Source organism: Lipotes vexillifer, unplaced genomic scaffold (genome assembly GCF_000442215.2).
Source record: "Lipotes vexillifer unplaced genomic scaffold, Lipotes_vexillifer_v1.1 scaffold102, whole genome shotgun sequence".
NCBI lineage: Eukaryota > Metazoa > Chordata > Mammalia > Artiodactyla > Lipotidae > Lipotes > Lipotes vexillifer.
In genome coordinates, this window is record NW_006786541.1 from 4870083 (window position 1) to 4884033 (window position 13951).

General features: G+C 39.7%; 1 protein-coding gene across 2 annotated transcripts in view; it reads left to right on the forward strand.

Moving 5' to 3' along the window:
* ALDH1A2 (aldehyde dehydrogenase 1 family member A2) overlaps window positions 1–13951 on the forward strand; it is a 97439-nt gene that overhangs the window by 40070 nt on the left and 43418 nt on the right. The window lies entirely within an intron of this gene.

Consider the following 13951-nt stretch of genomic DNA (forward strand, 5'->3'; position numbering starts at 1 on the left):
GAAGATTAAGACTTGGCCCTATGCTCTCCTGAAACTAAGATCTTGTTTGGAAGGAAATCCTCTAAAATGTTACCAGTTGTTTTTTCTTAGTGGTGAGATTATGGATTATTTATTATTTCTTTTTCATATTTTTCTATATTTTCTGTATTTCCTATAAACTACTTTCACAGTCTGTAAAAACAACCACCATCCTGACACTTTTTTTTTAAGATCCAGGTTTGGAGACAAAACCAGTAACACAAAACAAAGATCTCTACAGGAGTGTTACAGTTAGGTGCTAAGTCGTGTGGCTTGGCCTGTCAGTGTTGTAGCCCTTTAAAGGAAAGGGAAAGTATCCAAACTAAGTTGGGGGAAAGGTCTCGGTCTGAGCATGAATACTAGCTGTAGGTAATGTCAAATGAAATGCTTTCACAGCAGCCCCAAGGCGAAGGCACTGTTATTAACATCTTCATTGACAGAGGAGAAAACTGAGGCCTAGAAAGGTTAGTTTTCCTGATTCACCCTGCAAATAAATTGTAGAGCTGAAACTTTGGCATTAGAGCCTGGTGAATCACTTCACTAGAGGATCCATCTTAGATACTGGGTAGAAGAGATATCACGACAGGAAAGGGGCCAACTGGAAGAGATATGACGATATTGGCAGTGGTGAATACATATAAAGAAAGAAAATACATGTTTTTGAGTGGCTTCTGGATGCTGCTAAGTAACGTGCCAGGTACTCTACCCGTGTTCTCTGGAAAACAGCCTGCTTTCCATGTACATACTAGGAAGAGTGGAAAGTGATGCTGGGAACTTTGGAGTGCCCAGTTTGGGCCTTCCTAGGCTCAGGAGGATTGGTTTACCCAGAAAAGGGGATGATTGGCTGATACTGTAGCTGGCTTAGAGCAGTGCTTCTCAGACTTGAATGTGCATATGTATCACCTGGAATCTTCTTCAAGTGCAGGTCTAGGATGGGGCCTGAGATTCTGTATTCCTGACAAGCTGCCAGGTGATGCCCATGCTGCCGGGTTCTCTGCCTTGCGTAGTGAGGAGACGATACAGAGACCAGCACCAACCCTGGGGCCATTGCGATGCCTCATTTAGCAAGAAGAGAAGTCACAGTGAGAAGGGAGAAGGGACAGAGATGAGGCTTCAAAGGACTATTTTAAAATTACCTCCGTGAATGATGGTGACATGTGGAATGTTAGTCTTTAGAAAATGCGTTTCTGGTTATAGGGACTCTTCCCTGCCATCCAGAAGTTTCCCACGTTCAGCAGACTCAGGAGAAGACTGTTCTTAAGGAATGTCAGAATCTTACTTCGCTCCTGCCTCTGGGATATTGCAGACCACTGTTCTCTGGCCTCATTTGTAGGATCGAGGAATGGCCTAAGTGAGGCAGAGTCATTGCCTGGCATAAGCATACCTGTGGGAGGGCCTGGGAACGAAAACCTTTGTCAAGAGCAGGACATGCGCCAGCCTTTTCAGGTTGACCTCTTCTGTTTCAGTGCAGAAAGGAAATTATCAGGATCAAAGGCCCTGGTTGTTTTGCACCCCACCCCACCTGCCATTTCACTAAGACAACAAATATGTGTTTCAGGTATTTAAACATCTTTTCAAATTATTTAGAGATATCTTAGAAATAAGGTGAAACAGAAGGCTGTACACATTTGACCTGGTATTTCGCCTAACGATATCTTGGTTTTCTTTTGCCTCCTTAGGAGAGAAGACCTTGATTGATTAGATAAAGATTTATTGGAGTTCCTGATAATGTTTGATACTTTACTGTAACTTTATCTGGCAGTAGAGGTGGTTGGTCTATAAGTCTCACTGTTTTCATCTGATGCTCTTTAGGGATTCTGAGTTAGAAATACAGGGCTTAGAAAAGTCTTTCACAGTAGTCTCTCCCACCTTTACTCATAAACTGGTGTCCAGCCTGTGAAGGAAAAAAGGTGAGGAATTCCCTTAAATGCCAAGTAATTTTTGTTTCCCCAGTTTTTCCTAAAGTGCATTTAGAGGGATACTAGGATGAGGGACTCTCCAGGGATTCAGGTCATTATGCAGAGCTCCTAGGAAGCTGGGGGTCTGGGATGTAAGACCTTTTTGCTGTGGTGCCTCAAGCAGTTGAAAGGAAGGATGACGGCAAACGTGAACTTGGCTGCTTTCCCTTCTGTTCCAGTTTTAGATACATTTGGCCATGCCTGTAGGCTCCTGAGAATTCATCTCACAACACCTTTGGCTAGTTCAGTGCTTAGGGAATCTAGTTGGCTAAGCCAGAGGGGTGATAGTGGAAGATCAGGGAAAGGCAGCGTCATTATTATTTACTTATTTATTCTCAAATTTGTTCAGTCAATCCATTTGTGCTTTATTTGTCATTTGTAACTTTATAATTTAACATCAGCTTGATTTTTGTCTCTGTGTTCTTGGCTTTTTTCTATGAAATCTGGAATATAGGAAAGCTGTTAGCCTTTAACCATGAGGTCTTTATTGTGTTACATACATTTCCCTGTGAAACACCCTAATTTTGTTTGAAATTATAATATAAAGGGATAATGTACTTTATGTTTGCAAAGCACTTGAGCATGTAAAAGTTTCCTTCACATACAGGATCTGTGTGATTCTGTGTATGATCCTGTGAAACAGGTCAGATTTTAAAAGGTATTGTGCCCATTTTTCAGGTGAGAAAATGAGACAGCGAGGGTTTAGTGTCTTAAACAAGGTCACATGTGAGTAAGTGGCAGGCCTTAGATTTAAACCCAAGTCTCTTTCTGCCTAAGTCATTGTAGACCCTCTTGTGGAGACCTGTAGAGCAGGGTGGGAAAAGGAAGAGGCCAGTCACCCTCTTCCGATTTTTAGATTAACATCCAGTTGATTCTCATTATTCATGGTAGTTATGTTCTATAGAGTTGGTGTGGACACTGAGTTAGTAAATACTGAACCATTGCTCCTAGGAGACATACAAGGACGGAAAGCACAGTTCTGCCTGGTCACCCATAAAAATAAACCTGAAAGGTTTTTTTTAATATAAGGCTGCCTTGTTACGTTGAATCGTACTCCATAGTTCATCCAGCTTAGTATCTCTGACACTAAAGGATAAGAACCAGAAAGAGTGGGAAGAATTATGCTGTTGTCTCTTGGACTCCTTCCCATTTAGGAAGGCTGGGCGTTCTGCCTCGTAATGGGAAGAGCTCTTCCTTCACCTGCTCTACCAGGCTTCAACCTCGGTCTCTCAGGCATCCCCTCATTCCTTCATACAGTCATTCATTCAGCAGATTTTTTTTTTTTTAAGCACCTGTGTTAAGCACTGGATTTGCAAAGGTGAACAAGTAAGATGTCCATAGTATAGTAAAGAAAACAAACAGGTAGACAGCCAAGTGCAATACAGAGTGGCTTATTCACATATGGAAGTACAAAGTACAATGGTACTCCATAGAAAAGGCATCTCACCCGGTATTAAGGCTTCCTGGAGAAGGAAGTGGGATGTACAAGGCGATGCCTGTACAAGGGCAGGTAACTGAAGATGGCGATAGGGCCATCGCCAGCAGTGACGACAACCCGTGCGAAGTATGCAGGGAGCAGAGTACAGTGTGCTAGTGGATCTGAAAGTGTAGCCAGAGTTAGAAGACAGAGGGGCTCTGGGCCTGGGGAAACCGTGCTCCAAGTTTTATTCCACAGTAATGGTGAGTCACTGAATTATTTTAAGTAAATGAATGCATTGATCAGAATTGTGTTTTAGAAAGAGATTTTGATTACATAATGGATAACCAGTTGGAGAGAGCAAGTATGTACTTTTTTCCCTCCCCCTGAAGGGTAGCCTCCCTCTAGAATATTTGGGAGGAGGAGAAAAGGGTTATGGCCTGACCACTTTGGAGCCATCCACTGGACACAGCTGTTTCTCCCTCTGAATTGAAAGATTCTCCCATCCCTTTCTGTCACATCCCCCTCCAGGCCCACAGTGGGATGTTATCACAGAATCACGCAGTATTAGTTTGATTCACAAGGGTCTTGACGTTCTTCCCTTTACAACATTGTCTATTATTTCCTGCCATGGTACTCAATGGAGCCGTTCTTTCTGACCATAAATCCTATGCTTTGACCCTTCTGTAATAACATCTGCTAATTACGACGATAAATAATAATCGTTGTTATGATTGATTGTACACCTTCTTTGTGCCCATTGAAATCTCTCTAATCTCATAGAAGCCCTCCGGGGAACTAGTTTTACCCCCATTTTGATTAATTTTAACCTGTATTATTTTTAACCTCTCATGGCCACAAACTCCTTGTCATGGGGGAAGGAACAAAGATTGTTTTTAGTTCACTGAAGGAAAAATAGAAGATAATTGATTTACATTACTTACGATTTTTCTCTTTAACAGTACTGATTTTATTTATTTTGTGATACGTAAGCAGAGAAAATGTGCTCCAGCTTTAAGCTGAATTCTGACATAAAAATGACCTTATGATACATTAGCACATAGAAAAGTTTAAAACGCTACTCAGGCCATCTCTAATTGTTTATCTACTTCACCTCCTTTCAGTTTTACCTGTTGAACTAAATAGGCTAAAAATGTGCGGAAATTGACTCATATCCTAAGGTGGTTTTTTTGTTTGTTTTGTTTTTTGTTCTTTTGTTTTTGCGGTACGCGGGCCTCTCACTGTTGTGGCCTCTCCCGTTGCGGAGCACAGGCTCCGGACGCGCACGCTCAGCGACCGTGGCTCACGGGCCCAGCCGCTCCGCGGCATGTGCGATCTTCCCGGACCGGGGCACGAACCCGTGTCCCCTGCATCGGCAGGCGGACTCTCAACCACTGTGCCACCAGGGAAGCCCATATCCTAAGGTTTTGTCTTTAACAGCTCGATCTAATTTAGCGTTGTCAGCAGATAACCCATATGGTGAGATCTTACTGTTCCCTCAGAATGAGAATGAGGAGCTATTTGCTGTGCCCACCTAAGAACCCAGGGTAGGTAGTTACCTGAATTGGTGGCAACAGGAGATCGCAAAGTCTGCTTCACATGTAACCTCTTTGAGAGGTTAAGGCTGAAGAAGAGCTCAGGGATCACTAAGGCCAGTCTCCTCATTTTTCAGACAGAGAAACTGAGGTCCGGAGAAGTAAAGTAACTTTCCAAGATGATGTAATGGAGTAGTAGTAGAGCTGAGATATCTTCATAACTGACTCAGGAGCGTGTAGTTTAACTTCTGAGATGCTACCAGCAGCCTCTTGGGAGAAATAGTGTTAGCACCACTGTATGCTAATGTCGTCTCCAGTGTCTGTATAAGCATTTATAGAATTTATCCTTATAGCTGTAAAATGTTCAGTGAGGTCTGTTTAGTCTCAGAATACATAGGAATCTGCTAGAGGACAAAATGAACTAGTTCAATGTAGTTGGTCTAAGTGTTTTATACTGGGGTCACCAAAAGGGTTGCTAGCTCCTTGAAAGGTAATTCTGTATACAAATTAGAGATTAGAGGATGGCCATCCGTTCATTGAATTCTGTTAGAGATTTTGATGCTGTTAAGTAAACTCATTTTTAGTGTTACCCGATATATAAGATTTGTAGCAATTCTTGAAATAGTCTTCATATTGTAGTTGGGAGCCATTTCTTCTTTGTTTTTTTTTTTTTACATCTTTATTGGAGTATAATTGCTTTACAATGGTGTGTTAGTTTCTGCTGTATAACAAAGTGAATCAGCTGTACATATACATATATCCCCATGTCCCCTCCCTCTTGCGTCTCCCTCCTACCCTCCCCATCCCACCCCTCTAGGTGGACACAAAGCACCGGGCTGTTCTCCCTGTGCCATGCGGCTACTTCCCACTAGCTATCTATTTTACATTTGGTGGTATATATATGTCCATGCCACTCCCTCACTTCGTCCCAGCTTACTTTTCCCCCTCCCCATGTCCTCAAGTCCATTCTCTACATGTGCATCTTTATTCCTGTCCTGCCCCCAGGTTCTTCAGAACCATTTTCTTTTTTTAGATTCCACATATACGTGTTAGCATACGGTTACTTCACTCTGTATGACAGACTCTAGGTCCATCCACCTCACTACAAATAACTCAATTTCGTTTCTTTTTATAGCTGAGTAATATTCCATTGTATATATGTGCCACATCTTCTTTATCCATTCATCTGTCGATGGACCCTTAGGTTGCTTCCATGTCCTGGCTATTGTAAATAGAGCTGCAATGAACATTGTGGTACATGACTCTTTTTGAATTATGGTTTTCTCAGGGTATAGGCCCAGTAGTGGGATGGCTGGGTCATATGGTAGTTCTGTTTTTAGTTTTTTAAGGAGCCTCCATACTGTTCTCCATAGTGACTGTATCAATTTACGTTCCCACCAACAGTGCAAGAGGGTTCCCTTTTCTCCACACCCTCTCCAGCATTTATTGTTTGTAGACTTTTTTTGTTTGATTGTTTGTTTTTTGCGGTATGCGGGCCTCTCACTGTTGTGGCCTCTCCCATTGTGGAGCACAGGCTCTGGACATGCAGGCTCAGCGGCCATGGCTCACGGGCCCAGCTGCTCTGCGGCATGTGGTATCTTCCCGGACCGGGGCACGAACCCGTGTCCCCTGCATCGGCAGGCAGACTCTTCAACCACTGCGCCATCAGGGAAGCCCCTATTGGTTTTTTATGTTTTTTTAGTTTGTTTGTTTTTTTTGTTTTGTGTAGACTTTTTGATGATGGCCATTCTGACCGGTGTGAGGTGATACCTCATTGTAGTTGGTTTTTTTTTTTTTTTTTTTTTTTTTTTGTAGTACGCGGGCCTCTCACTGCTGCGGCCCCTCCCGTTGCAGAGCACAGGCTCTGGACGCGCAGGCTCAGTTTATGTTTTTTTAGTTTGTTTGTTTTTTTTGTTTTGTGTAGACTTTTTGATGATGGCCATTCTGACCGGTGTGAGGTGATCCCTCATTGTAGTTTTGATTTGCATTTCTTTAATGATTAGTGATGTTGAGCATCCTTTCATGTGTTTGTTGGCAATCTGTATATCTTCTTTGGAGAAATGTCTATTTAGGTCTTCTGCCCATTTTTGGATTGGGTTGTTTGTTTTTTTGATACTGAGCTGCATGAGCCACTTGTATATTTTGGAGGTTAATCCTTTGTCAGTTGCTTTGTTTGCAAATATTTTCTCCCATTCTGAGGCCTGTCTTTTCATCTTGATTATGGTTTCCTTTGCTGTGCAAAAGCTTTGAAGTTTCATTAGGTCCCGTTTGTTTATTTTTGTTTTTATTTCCATTTCTCTAGGAGATGGGTCAAAAAGGATCTTGCTGTGATTTATGTCATAGAGTGTTCTGCTTATGTTTTCCTCTAAGAGTTTTATAGTGTCTGGCCTTACATTTAGATCTTTAATCTATTTTGAGTTTATTTTTGTGTATGGTGTTAGGAAGTGTTCTAACTTCATTCTTTTACATGTAGCTGTCCAGTTTTCCCAGCACCACTTATTGAAAAGGCTGTCTTTTCTCCATTGTATATTATTGCCTCTTTAATCAAAGATAAGGTGACTATAAGTGTGTGGACTTATCTCTGCACTTTCTATCCTGTTCCATTGATCTAGATTTCTTTTTTTTTGCCAGTACCATACTGTCTTGATTACTGTAGATTTGTAGTATAGTCTGAAGTCTGGGAGCCTGATTCCTCCAACTCCGTTTTTCTTTCTCCAGATTGCTTTGGCTATTTGGGGTCGTCTGTGTTTCCATACAAATTGTGAAATTTTTAGTTCTAGTTCTGTGAAAAATGCCATTGGTAGTTTGATAGGGATTGCATTGAATCTGTAGATTGCTTTGGGTAGTAGAGTCATTTTCACAATGTTGATTCTTCCAGTCCAAGAACGTGGTATATCTCTCCATCTGTTTGTATCATCTTTTAATTTCTTTCATCAGTGTCTTATAGTTTTCTGCATACAGGTCTTTTGTCTCCTTAGGTAGGTTTATTCCTAGGTATTTTATTCTTTTTGTTGCAATGGTAAATGGGAGTGTTTCCTTAGTTTCTCTTTCAGATTTTCCATCATTAGGCCCACAAATGGCCCTAAGTGTGTTCACTTTAGATGGCCAGAGTTTTACTATATAGATCACAATACATTATCCTTAATGGAAGAACTATTTGGTAGCATTTAATAATTAATGTTTACCTTTATCTTGGAGCCATTCATTTAAAAAATGAAAGATTTCACATTTAGATGGCCCAAACAAAGTCCTGAGAGCTTGCATCAGAAATCAAATGGCAATTCAGTGTAAGTGAACCCTAAACTTTGATGATAACTTTGGCAAAATTTCATCAGTTCTATGAAAATACTTCTGCATTGCTGAGTAAATGATATGAGGAAGTAAAATGGGAAGAGGACTAAGTAAATAGCTCCAAAAAGGGAAAACTTTTTAAAGTAGAAAAAAAAAGTCCCTGTCTTTAATTTTTTTCCCCATTACAACCACCCCCTTTCCTTGGCCTAGCTGGAATGCACAGTAACATTGTGCATAGGAATGCAAGAGATTTCTGTGCATTAATTTTGTATCCTGCTACTTTACCCAATTCATTGATTAGCTGTAGTAGTTTTCTGGTGGCATCTTTAGGATTCTCTATGTATAGCATCATGTCATCTGCAAACAGTGACAGCTTTACTTCTTCTTTTCCGAGTTGGTTTCCTTTTATTTCTTTTTCTTCTCTGATTGCTGTGGCTAAAACATCCAAAACTATGTTGAATAATAATGGTGAGAGTGGACAACCTTGTCTTGTTCCTGATCTTAGTGGAAATGGTTTCAGTGTTTCACCACTGCGACTGATGCTGGCTGTGGGTTTGTCATATATGGCCGTTATTATGTTGAGGTAAGTTCCCTCTTTACCTACTTTCTGGAGGGTTTTTATCATAAATGGGTGTTGAGTTTTGTTGAAAGCTTTTTCTGCATCTATTGAGATGATCATATGGTATCCTTCAATTTGTTAATATGGTGTATCACATTGATTGATTTGCGTATATTGAAGAATCCATGCATTCCTGGGAGCCATTTCTTGGGGTCCATATTTGATAAATTTCTTCTCAATTTCTGGCACATCTCAGATTCTTCTGATTTCATTGACCATAGGTATTACCTAATCATACTCTGTCTAGTTTATATGTAGATTATGTCAATGCCAGATATTCTTATGAGAATAATAATTCTGTCAATTTTTTTTTCAAACAGCTATAAAATCTGCTTTAAGAAGTAATGTTTACCCTGAAGGAATAATCCAAATATTTAAATTGTTCTAAATAACTAAGTAATTGCTATATTGCTTGTGTAATTTAATGGGCTCCCATCAAAGAACATAGAAGAGTGCCTCAACATTCACAAATGTGGAAGAGGTTTTTCTATTACTCATCTCTAGAGGCAAAGACTCTTCTTAGTTTAATTCTAGAAATGGCTTAATCTATACATACTCAGTAAAATTTGATCCATAGTTCAACCAAATTCATGGTAAAATAGAGTTTTTAATTGTAAGATTTTTATGTTCTTCGTAAAGGGTACAACATTCAGGTGTGAAAACACGTAAGAGAAGTTGTCTCTGGGTGTGTCTTAAAATAAACTCCTTTTAAGAACAGTATTTTTTACTTGAGTGAAATGGAAAAGAGGCTGAGAGATAAAAAGTTCTAAACGTGACTTAGTATCTCTGTTTTGGTGTGTCATCACTTCTTTAGTTTTCTCCACCATAGTTATATATGCTAACTTGTTGTCTCAGAATGTGATATTCAGAACATTTATTGAGTATTTTCATCACATGCAGTCCTTTCTTGCTGAGTCTGAACTCTCTCTGTAATGCCTCATATTTTGTAAGAAGACCTAAGCTCATCATAGCCTAAAACGGAGTATCAGAGTTTGGATGGAGATTTTTTCTATGCCAGGCTGATTTATAGCACAAAGGTAGAGAAATGATGGGAACAATCTTTTTAATCATCTTGCCATATTTAGAGAGCGTTATTAATGTAAAAGATGGAAAAATGGGCTGCAATTTTTCTTCTAGGCAGAGAGCAGTACTCATTATACATCATCTTAGGTGTAGAAGAGAGAGAGGGAGAAGTAACACTCTGTACTCTCTTGGAGTCGACTCACCCCAGATGCAGAGAGGTGCTCAGCCTTGGGCTCCCCCACCTGAGGAGAGGGCTGTTGCTCTGTAGCATTCCCTTTATAACTTTAGATACAGGAGTCTCTGTGAGTTCTCTGTCCACACACCACATCCTCAAACAATCATCTTCACCCTTCGTAAAAGGGTTGTCTTTTTCCCCCTATTTACACTCCTTGATGTTACACTCTGATTCTATGGTTTGTGATAGCCACCTAAATCCAACACCTTTTTCACAAAAGAGCCTTTAATATGTTTCTAAGGGAAGTGAATTTGAAGTCTGATGATGCAGATTCAAGTGCAGGAGCCACAACTTAACCAGAGATATCACTTTAGACTTAACCTCTCTGTGCCATATTTTCTCTAATTGTAAATTTCTAATAATAATACTTGCCCTAATTTTTCCATAGTGTTGTTTTGAGCATGAAATGAGGCAAGAATGTAAAAATATTTTGTAAGGTTCTGTAGAAGTATATATGTTTTTGTTCTTATCTTCCTATTTTAAAAGTGTTAAAAACATTGTTTAGATTCTCCTACACTTCAAACTCCTTTCAGGCAAATTAGTTATCAGAGAGGCAAAAAGTAAATAGAAATGAAGTCAGCAGCTATAGGTCATCACAATACGCATGGACTACCCTTTACCTGCTTGGTTCCTCTGAACCTCATTACTTGGAGTGTGGTCTGTGGATCAGAAGCATTGGCATAATCTGGGAGCTTATAGAAATGCCAACTCTTAGGTCCCACCCTAGATTTACAGATTCATAATCTGCATTTTAACAAGAACTCTAGGTGCTTTGTGTACACATTTAAATTTGAGAAGCACAATATGGCATATCATGTGGCACCGGTAGCCTGCAAGATGATTCTATAGAAATGCAAATCAGAGCCACAATGAGGTATCACCTCACCCCGGTCAGAATGGCCATAATCAAAAAGTCTACAAACAATTAATGCTGGAGAGGGTGTGGAGAAAAGGGAATCCTCCTACACTGTTGGTGGGAATGTAAATTGGTGCAGCCACTATGGAGAACAGTATGGAGGTTCCTCAAAAAACTGAAAATAGAGCTATCATATGATCCAGCAATCCTACTCCTGGGCATAGGTCCGGAGGAAACTCTAACTCAGAAAGAATCATGCACCCAGTGTTCATAGCAGCACTATTCACAATAGCCAAGACGTGGAAGCAACCTAAATGTCCATCGACAGATGGATGGATAAAGAAGATGTGATACACACACACACACACACACACACACACACGTGTGTGTGTGTATATACACAATGGAATATTACTCAGCCATATAAAGAAAGAAAGAATGCCATTTGCACCAACGTGGATGGGCCTAGAGATTATCATACTAAGTGAAGTAAATCAGACAGAGAAAGACAGATATCATATGCTATCACTTATATGTAGAATCTTAAAAAAAAATGATACAAATGAACTTATTTACAAAACAGAAATAGACTCACAGACATAGAAAACATACCAAAGGGGAAAGGTGGGGGAGGGATAAATTTGGGATTAACAGATACAGACTACTATATATAAAATAGACAAACAACAAGGATCTACTGTATAGCACAGGGAACTATATTCAATATCTTGTAATAACCTATAATGGGAAAGAATCTCAAAAAGAATATATATTTATAACTGAATCACTTTGCTGTATACCTGAAACATAAATCAACTATACTTCAATACAAAATAAAAATTAAAGATGATTCTTTACAGTAATGCAGTAAGCATGTTTTATTTTAATTATTAGGTTTGAAGAATATTAGAAGAAAATATTGCTAGCTCATGAAATCTGTTATTTCATAGATTTTCCCTAAGGTGAGGCTAACAAATAGCTGACAAATAGCTTTTAAAAGATGAGTTAAGGGCTTCCCTGGTGGCGCAGTGATTGAGAGTCCGCCTGCCGGTGCAGGGGACACGGGTTTGTGCCCCAGTCCGGGAAGATCCCACATGCCGCGGAGCGGCTGGGCCCGTGAGCCATGGCCGCTGAGCCTGCGCAGCCGGAGCCTGTGCTCCGCAATGGGAGAGGCCACAACAGTGAGAGGCCCGCGTACCGCAAAAAAAAAAAATAAAAGATGAGTTAATTTAAGAAATTATAAGTAATAGGGTAAGTGATACTTGAACATGGCAAAAATTAAGAAGGTGGCTCTTGAGTGATTGACCTTTGGGTAACCTTAGCCTAGAAGCTTGGTGAGATCCAGAGCAGGGTCATAGTAGCTGTGTGGAACCTCTGAGGTGCCTCCAGCCCTGGCCAAGTGTGCATGTAGGAGGTGTAGTTCTCGTGTGTTCTGAGCACCCTGTTCAGACTAGGGGTGTTCAGAATCCTCTTCCACTAACCAGATGAGAATACGGACTGAGCGCAAGGTCTGGGACCCTTTCTTTATCTCTTTCACTCAGCGGTGTTTCGGGAAGAGCTCAAGCACCAAAATACCCTTCATTTTTCTACTGCTTAGAGGAACTTAGATGGAAGATTCTTCGATTTCTTTCACTGTGCCAGCCATTGTCAAATCTGTGAACAGTTTATCCAAGAAAGTTTTCATTCCCCATAACTCAAGTTTCTCTTGGGATCAATTATGGAGTCGAGTTCAATTCCTTATGAGGTCAGCTTTTTAAGATTTTCCTACATTTTTTCTTCTCTTTCATTTCTTCAGTAACTTTCAAAATTATAAAAGTAATACAGCTAAATTCTTCAGCATTTAGAATGTAGAGGGGGGAAACGCTTCATGAATTACAATGCTGTGCTTGTGCAAGTGCCCTGTGAATTCTCTCTGAACCATTCTAGTGCTGCTAAAATAAACACCTGTGTGGTTCTTCAGTTCATATTCCCATTTTTTTCTCAGGCCATTTGTACTCCATCTTGACATGACACTCTCTTTCTATGGTCTTTGATTAATACCCGAATCCATCACCTTAGCCAGATTGCAGAGTTTACTTGAGAAGGATTTCCTTGCAAATGAAACTCTCTAGCCTATTGATCAGTGTTTTTGCTCCCCGTGAAAAACCTTCCCAGGAAGAGGAGCCTAATATTGCATTTATATCTTCTGGGGAAAAAATGTGAAACATTAAAACGTATTAATAGGAAAAAACTTTTTCAGAGATTTATAAATTGAACAAGGGTGGTAGCTTGCACTATTGTAAAAAAAGATATCTATGAAAGTTCTTGAATTGTCTGCATACAAAGCTGAGATAGTTAAACTTGATTTTTGAAATAACACTCAGACTTCTTATTGTCATCCTGTGGACAGTTTCCACATTTTGGCTATTTTTTTTTGTTGTAGTGGAGACACATTCTAAAATAATTTCCTTCCTACAGTTGCTGAGCTTACCTACTTCCTAAATTCTTCCATTTAAAGTAATATACATGAAACAAAATTAGGAGACAAGTAGCAGACTAGGGTACAACTTTGCATATACACATGACAAAGGCCTAATTTTCTTAATATACACAGAGTTCTCTAAATGATTAAAAAAGAATAACCTAGTGGAAAAATGAGCAAGGATACAAACCTGAAGAAAATAATTTTAAATGACCATTAAACATGAAAAAATATTCAATCCATATATCATCAAACACAAATCAAAACAGGTTGTCATTTTCTTACCTATCAGGTTGACCAAAATTAAAATGTTTGAAAAACCCCAGTCTTAAAGGGTAGGGAAAAAAACATGGTGTTTTGGAATTGCGAATTGTGTAATTTTTCTGAAGAGTGATTTGGCAATATTGATCAAAATGTGAAATGCATGTACACTCTGACCATGAAATTTCACAGATACACAGAGATATATAAAATGATAGTGTTACAGCATTATTTATAATAGCTTGAACTGAAAGCAACCTCTGTCGTCCTTCAGGAC